This window comes from Amborella trichopoda, chromosome 13, assembly GCF_054954075.1.
Source record: "Amborella trichopoda isolate Santa Cruz 75 chromosome 13, AtrichopodaSantaCruz75HAP2 v2.0, whole genome shotgun sequence".
Lineage (NCBI taxonomy): Eukaryota > Viridiplantae > Streptophyta > Magnoliopsida > Amborellales > Amborellaceae > Amborella > Amborella trichopoda.
In genome coordinates, this window is record NC_142348.1 from 35,987,250 (window position 1) to 35,995,816 (window position 8,567).

Sequence of the window (8,567 nt, forward strand, 5' to 3'; positions counted from 1 at the left end):
CTTGACCTTTGTTTCCAATACACCTCTTCCATCCTCCTAAGCTCCTGCAATTCATAAAGCTTTTTACTTCTCTCCACCAATTCATTAGACCAATTACCATTTTGTTGCGCCGAATGGTCAATGGATTCAATGGAAACCAACACCTCATCAATATATTTCCTAACAGAATATTGCTTCTCCTTTTTCTACTCTACAAGCTTATGCTTAACATTAAGCAACTTTTTATGGAGTTGGAAGTCAAGAGACCCCCTTGTAATCGAATTTTGCCAAGTGCTTTTGATAAACTCCTGAAACTCCTTCCCTATAAGCCAAGCAATTTCCAAACGAAATGGTTTAGAGCCTCCCAGACAAGCCTTAGAAGTAAGAAATATCGGAGTATGATCCGAAGAAAGTGTGGGAAGAGCTCTAACCGAAGCAAGAGGAAAACAATCACTTCATTCAAGGGCCATTAAGAATCTATCAATTTTAGACATAGAGAGCACAGAATAGCTCCCATTAGCCCAAGTGTATTTTGCCCCTGGTATTGGTAAATCGATGGGAGAAATAGATTCAATGAATCTATTAAATAGATGCATAAAGGTCCTAGTTGCCCGCCCCCCGATTAAAATTCTCTTCAGGCCATCTTGTGAAATTGAAATCTCCTCCAATATAGATAGGAAATTGAAACTGAGAAATAGTTTCAGACATAACCGAAATGATACACAATTTTTAAGCATAGTTCTGCAGGCCACATACGTTCATAAGACCCCATTGCAAACATGGTTGTGGTCCCACAAAACCAACTAGAATGAAGAAGTCATTTTTAACCATTGACCACATACATTCATAAGACCCCATTGCAAACATGGCTGTGGACCCACAAAACCAACTAGAATGAAGAAGTCATTTTTAACCACTGAAAAGGAAAACAACATAGTTGGGTCCCACACAATCCAAATACCCCTTGATTGTCCTACATAATCAATCCCCACAAAATCTACTGCCCCTATTCCCCATACCTCCCTAATCCCAAACAAAGTAGGGCTCGGGAGTTTGGTTTCTTGCAAAATCAGGGCAGTGGGTCTATACTTACTAAAAACAAAACATATTTTCTCCTTTTGAGATCCCCAAGACCCTTAACATTCCAGGAAAATAACAGCATTAATAAAATTAGGAATGGAGATACCTAAACCATCCTCCTTGGGCTAAAAATAAAGATCTTCAAGCATCAACGCCTCCTCCAAAGAGTCTTCACCAAAAGCAGGTGAAGAAGAGGGCACATTAGTGACATCCATCTCCCGAATTACCCCCCCAGTCGCAGCAGAGTGCTTCCCTTTAACAATTAGACAAGCCGATGAACGGGTACCCTTAAAAAGGCTCTTTCCTCGCTTTTTCTTGGCAACATTGTCCTTCACCGACGTGACAAAGTTGCCAACAGCAGTAGTTTGACCAAGCTCCTGTGGTTGGCCACCAAAAGGCACCAGATTACCCTCCTTGATCTTCTGCACCAGCTCCTTGAAGACAACCCTAATCGGTAGGTCAAAATCCATACCACTATCTTCCCCCAAACCTCTTACCACTCTCTCTGCATCCACTGACTGAGCCATCACATGACAAGACTCCTTGAAATGAGCACTCTCAGCTGGTTCAGTAAAGACTATCGAATACCGTGGAACAAATTTGGACAGATGTATGAGCATGGGACATTCCTCTCGGATAACAGACAAGGGGGTGGCATCTTCAACCATCTGACTCTCCATCATCTCAGCCGGTGATGAATTTGTTCCTTCCAATGCCACTAGTGCTTCAGCAGGCATTGAAACTCTATCCTTAGGATCAGAAAGAACATACTTCTCTGTACTATTCACTTCCATTGCTGCCACATTCTCCGCTTCGTCGTCAATCACCATTAGAGTCATAGAATCAACCAAGAGTAGGCCAAACGTTAAGCAATGATGCACACAATTCTTCCTAATAGCATTACGATGCCAATGAGGATACATCACAGAGAGGATAGCAAGCACAAATTGGATCAATACAAACTGTTGTTGTCTCTCCTTCAATGAAGCCACCCCTAAAAGAAAGTTGCAGAGAGTGATAGTTTTGACTGAAGTTTGGTAGGGTTCCTTAAGGCCAATGCCTTCCTCAAACTTCAAAGAACCCTCACCGCCTCCACATTCCAATAAACCTCCACCGCCCTTGATATCCAATGAAGCTTCCGCCATATGGCTATCCAGTCCAATTAAAGAAGCTCCTAAAACGAGCGGCATGTCCCTCTGACTACCTGGCGTTAGAACTTTTGGTTATTGTCAACATATATGAAATTTTGGTTATTGTTAAAAGATATGAATATTTGGTTGAATAAAAAGAAGTTATTTTGTAGAGAGAGAGAGAGAGAGAGAGAGCTTGGCTCTTGTTTTTCTTTTCTTATTTTCCTATTGATGGTACATGGCAGAGATCTCGGATCCCCAAGTCTATACTTTCTTCTTGTAGATTTTTTCTCTCGAATCCCCACATATGTACCTTCTTCTTGCAGATTTTTCTCTGTTTTTTTTTCTCTCTAAAACATGGTTATTTTGTCAGTTATTAGTGGCCAATAATCTCAATTGTGTCAGATAGTATCAGAGCGTTAGTCGATTATTGTGGATCGTAGTGTTCGTCGATTGCCATCATGGCTCGTAGACATAGTCTATGACTAGATACCAAGAATGAGCCGATCTAACGAGAGTAGGACCTCTATGATATAGAGATCAAAAATTTGAGAAGGCAAGTAGAAGAGTTGACCCAATGCTTAGCGCAAAATTCAACCCCAACATAATATAATGACGGTAGTGAACCGGATGTTGTTTTCGAGAACACATTCCATGTGCACACTCTGTGTCAGGAGCCTCATGGTCGGGAGAGTGATCTACCTAAGTTTAATGAAGAACTAGTTAAAGGTGAAGAACAAGTAGGTTTAAATCTTCAATTTGAATCATCATTCCTTGATGTCATATATTACATTATTTTTTGTGAACGTCTTATATTTGATGAAGAACAAGATGAAAAAGAAAAAATTGGCCTTGAAATAGCAAGTATATCTAACTTTCTCATCAATTGAGTGATGGATAAGCAAGATATCGACCCACCCAAACGAGATCGAGCCTATGGAGATACTTGACAAAAAAAAGATGGACTCAAAAAAGAATTGACAAGTGCAGTTATCTTAGTGATCAAAAGCACTTATCTCGAAGATACCTCCTTAGTATGTTGTTGGTTGAGCATAAAAGATTTCTATGGATATACAATGACCCCTTCCTCATAAGTTTCTCAATTTTACTAGACAATCGTTGTGTTTTGATTAATGCAGTTGACTATAGGTCCTATGACAGTATTTACAATATTCGGGTCTAGGAAGGAAGTAATACAACTTTCATCTTTCCGTATTTTAAAATTTATGGTCGAGTTTTCTCCAACCAGGGAAAATAATGTAGATCAAGATCTGATGGATTAAGCTTTTTTATTATTCTCAAAATCTTGGGTGAGTTAATTATTTTATTCTCAAATCTTGGGTGAGTTAATTATTTCTCTATTTTTAATAAGTGTGTTTTTTCTTTTTTTTTTCTTTTATTACAGTCAATTTTTTGAAATAGGATTAATAAGGGTTTTTTTAGATTGCTTTGGTAAAGTCCGTTCTCATAAAGTAAATCCTTTCTATGCTTAAGGGTTGCTTACTTATAAAAGAGTCCATCGGATAAGTACATTTGTCTTTTTTGGGGTGGTGTTAGTTTGTAGGTTGTTAGGTTTGTCTAATAAAGGTGGAATTTGTATAGAGCCTAGGCTCTAAACAATCAAAGTAAAGCCCACCTTCAAATAGTATCAAGAAATGTGGTTTCAATCCTCGAAATCTTTGTGATAGCCTCAAAATATATTTCAATCTTTAATTATATAATTAAATCTTCAAAAATAGTGTATATCGAGTAGATCTATAAAAACTTGAAAGTTTTGAAAATTGACGGTCTAAAAATGAGTTACAAGAGACACAATTTCCAAAATTTGAAATCTAATTTTTTTTCATATCCATGCATCTTGATATCAAGATGATCAATTTGAGGATATTTGGAAATCAAAACAACCTCTTCTAGTAAAAGTTTTGAGGTGGGCTCTAATTTGATTGTTTAGAGTCTCAACTCTATATAAACTTTTTCCGTATGTAAAACCCATACTTTTACGACCAGCATGAAGGAAAGGCTTTAGAGGAAGAGATAAGGACTTTTCATTTTCTCTGAGGAGATAAGGAGATTTGGTGAAGTAATGAACACTTGCATTGTACGGGATTTGGTGAGTCTTTTTAGTGAGTCTCTTTTCTCTATATAATGGGCTATTTTTAGATAGAGAATGTGTGCCCTAGTTGGGTCACCATATAGGAATTGTGGTTTCCTCTAGAGAGAAAGGGGGTCGAGCCTCTGTGCATAAGATGCAATTTCCTCTTAGAGAAGAGAGCTTCTTATGGAGAGAAACATTGTGACAGTGCCATCTTTTAGACTTTCAAAAATTGAAAGGTGTGTTTCTTGTAGAGAAGAGGTTCCCACAGAGATTTTGGGTTGTTCCCTTATAGTTAGAGAGAAAATCAGTTTCTCGTTGCTCTCGCATCTCTATCTGGTGTTGTCAATAACGGCTGTCAGAAGTAAAAAAAAGGAAGGGAGAGTGGTTTAAAAGGATTTGATCGACTTGAGTTTTTTGTCAATGATAGAGAGATAACTCTTTGTCCCAAAATATTTGATGTAACTTTCATTGGTATAGTGGATTTCAGTTTGTTATGCCCGTGGATGTAGCCATTTCGGGGTGAACCACATAAATCTGTGTTCTTATGGTAGGTATTTCAAAAATTTATATTTCTAGTACTTTATCTGCAAAAAAATTAACCCATCGAATTTAGAGCTTCTACGTACAACAGAATGAGCCGATCCAACGAGAGCAGAACCTTCGAGATATACATATCAAAAATTTGAGGAGTTACGTAGAGGAGGTAACCCAGTGCTTAGCGTAAAATCCAAGTCCAACACACTATGATGACAGTAGTGAGTCAGACACAATTTTTTAGAATTTGTTCCATATGCACGCTCTCGGTTGGGAACCTCATGGTCGGGAGAGTGATATACTTAAGTTTAATAAAGAACCAGTTGAAGGTGAAGAACAATGGTTGCTTACTTATAAAAGAATCCGTAGGATAAGTACATTTTTCCCTTGGGTGGTGTTAGTTTTGTAGGCTGATAGGTTTGTCTAATAAATAAAACCCGTACTTTTAAGATCAACATGATAAGAAGGCTTTAGACAATAAGAATATGGCACTCGAAGGAAGAGATGAGGAGTTTTGGTGAAGTACAGAATCCTTTATAAAAAGGAACACTTTCATTGTAAATAGAGATAAATTTTTAGTTGAATAAAAAAAAAGGTTAGTTTGTGTGTATATATATTAAGAGAGAGAGAGTGTGTGTGTGTGGGGCTCTTGTTCTTCTTTTCTTGTTGATGGTGTGTGGTAGAGATCTCCGATCCCCATGTCTGTACTTTCTTTTTACAGATTTTCTCCTCTGTTCTCTCTAAAATATGGATATTTTGCAGGATAATGGCGATCGGTAATTTTAATTGCGTCAGCTGGTCGGCTAGTGTGAACATCAGACTATCTCCATATATTGATCAATGCATATTAATAGTCGGTCTAATGTTCGTACTATCATACCACCTTCTAGATGTCAATAAAATAAAGTCTAGAGATTGGTCTGATAGTGCCAACATCGGACCGACTTCCTCAACTGATTAGTAAGGGTTGGTCCGATGTTCGTACCATTAGACTGGTCTTTCGACGTCAAAAAACATAGTCCAGAGGCTAGTCTAATAGTGTGTACATCGGGTCGGCCCTTTTATGTGCTAGTCAATGGAGGGGCAATCTGATTTCCGCATTACCAGATTGGTCTTTGGACCAATTCTTTTGATGTCTAGAAAACAGTCTAATAGTGTAAACATCAAACCGACCCCTAATATGTTTTGGTCAGTAGAGGAGGTCGGTCTAATGATCGCAGTATTGGTTGGCATTTAGATTTTATTTTATTTACATCCAAAAGGCGATCCGATGTTCACATTATTAGGTTGACATATGGCTTCTTTTTAAAAAAAATTATTGGACTTTATAATATTTATATGAACTTGTTTTTCTTGTACTTTTGTAAGTGTTAAAGCAATTTATTGGCATAAGAAGCCCCTACCCAGCGCCTATGGGAAAAAATACAGTGTTTTCGCCCATAGGCTTGGTGCCATTCGGTTTTTTGGATTGCATGGATTAAAGACTGTCACGGATATAGTATGTCCACGACAAGATTTTTTTCACGTAAATTTGATGCAAAAAAATAGTACAGGGACTGCCACAACTCTCGTAGGTTAAGCGTTGACTACAAAGAATAAGGACAAATTCAAAATTTACGCGTGAATGAGATCGGGGTTCAGAGATTTACCCACGGTTTTGAACTCGCGTGAAGCTTTGAGTTTAAATTCAAATCCATAAAATATGTTTGTTTGAACTAGACGGTCAGCTCACAAATTTGAATTCACGTAGAAGATAAAGGTAGAATGAAGATCCATAGTGAAGATGAGCAAGAAGACAAGCATCACTAAGAAATAAACGGTGAAGCTGATATTCTGTAGTTATCAAAAAGATATTGAGGGATATCATCTAAAGAGTGTAATAAAAGCCAGGTGAATAGGAGAGCGAGGTTCGCACTTTTTTTTTCTAGAGATAAGTACTCTTTGAGAGAACATATCTTAGAGGTTGTTCAAGTATTGAGATAAAGTGAGAAAACAGACAAGAAAGAGAAAACAGAAGAAATAGATTTTGTACTCAGAGATACCTGCTTGAGACCTGTTTTTCTAAAAGGGACAAGGACATAGTATTAGCATCCCTGTTAGGGTTCAGGTATATGGGCTGATATCCCATCCGATGTTATCTCCTTTTTTTATATGTTTGTACATCTTGTTTTATAAGAAACGAATGGATAGGTCTTAAGGCCATAATCAAGGGTAGTTGGCCTTATTTGATGTTTTATCGCATTATTTGGTCAATGTAAACTGTAACAGGGGATTAAACTCCTGGAACTATTCCATTCCCAGTATATAATATAAAAAAACCTGTGTTTTCTGTGATATGGAATGCATGGGCGAATTTGGCCCCAAATGTGTTGTCCTCTGGTAAAGCATTTAATTGGAGTATTAGCATGTTTTAAATTATATCGTCTTTTTAAAACATCAAATACCCCTTTTTGCATACGTCAATTCACGTCTTTGGAGAGTCCAACCACTAAAGCGCTTTCAAAATTCTTGCGGCAAGAAATTCATGGGTAGGTCAGCAAATCCATCCAAATAAGACTCGTCATAAGGCTCGGTGAGAGCAGGATCATCGAACCCCAATCTTTGAAACGCGGTACGCATGATTTTCATTTGTCCTTTTAAGGATTGGTATTTCATATCTACTTGTGCGGATGATACCCAAGTGTTACTTCCTAAAGTGGCAGGTTGACCAGTCGGATATAGAGGAGTTGGCTGGTGTAGTGAGGGGTATATCGGTGCCATGGGAGGAGTTCCCTAGGTTGAGGGTTATAAAACTGGTATGATGGCCCAAATGCAGGTCGGTTTAGGACCATCCCCGAATCAGGTTGTGCTTGACTAGGTTGAGGGGGGCCTAGATTAGATTGGGCCGAGAAGTTGGTTGCATGCCCTAGGCTAGGATTTCCCATGGCTTGGAGAATAACTTTAGCTATCCTAGTTGGATCTACAGGGTTGTCTACCACTGGTTGGTTCGTCCCTAGAGGAACCTAGGCCACACTAGGGTTGGGTACCAGCCTAATACTAAATTGAGTGGCCCTACGCGGAGCATGGTCAGCCCTACGGTTGCTGCGAACACTAGAAGATCTTGTAGCACTACCCCGTGCAGAATGTTCTCCACTGGGTCGACAGGGAACTATTGGTATAGGAGGATCACCTATGCTTAAATCATCGGCTTGACCACCACTTAGAGCACATACCCTATCTTGCGTCCAGCATCGGGATGGGGGCAGCACTCCAACTTGTTGGAGGACTGCACCGAGCCTAATCCCTTTGCTATTTAGGGTGCTTCGGGTGATACAAACTTGATGATCCTTAGAGCCGAACCGGCGACTTAGTTGGTTTCCAGTCTGACGACTATGAGACCTAACTACGGGCCCAAGCTGAGGCTGGGTCCCATAGTCCCTTAGGATAGCTACGCATTGTCTTGATGGATGACCGGACGATGTACCCGACCTTCGATATGAGTTGGTGGTCGACTCGGTGTCCAACTCTCCTGCCACCATACTTGGATCGTTATACATCTCGCTACTTAGGCACACAATTCAAGCAAAAAGACACGGGGTACTATTAAACCGCTAGTGGGTAAGGCCAATCTTAGAGTTCCTACCTAGGGTAAGACCTAGTTTTAGAAATGAGGTAAGGTATCAAGCTTTTGGATGCTCCGAAAATGTGAAATGTTGTATGCAAAAAGGGGTATTTGATGTTTTAAAAAGACAACATAATTTAAAACATGT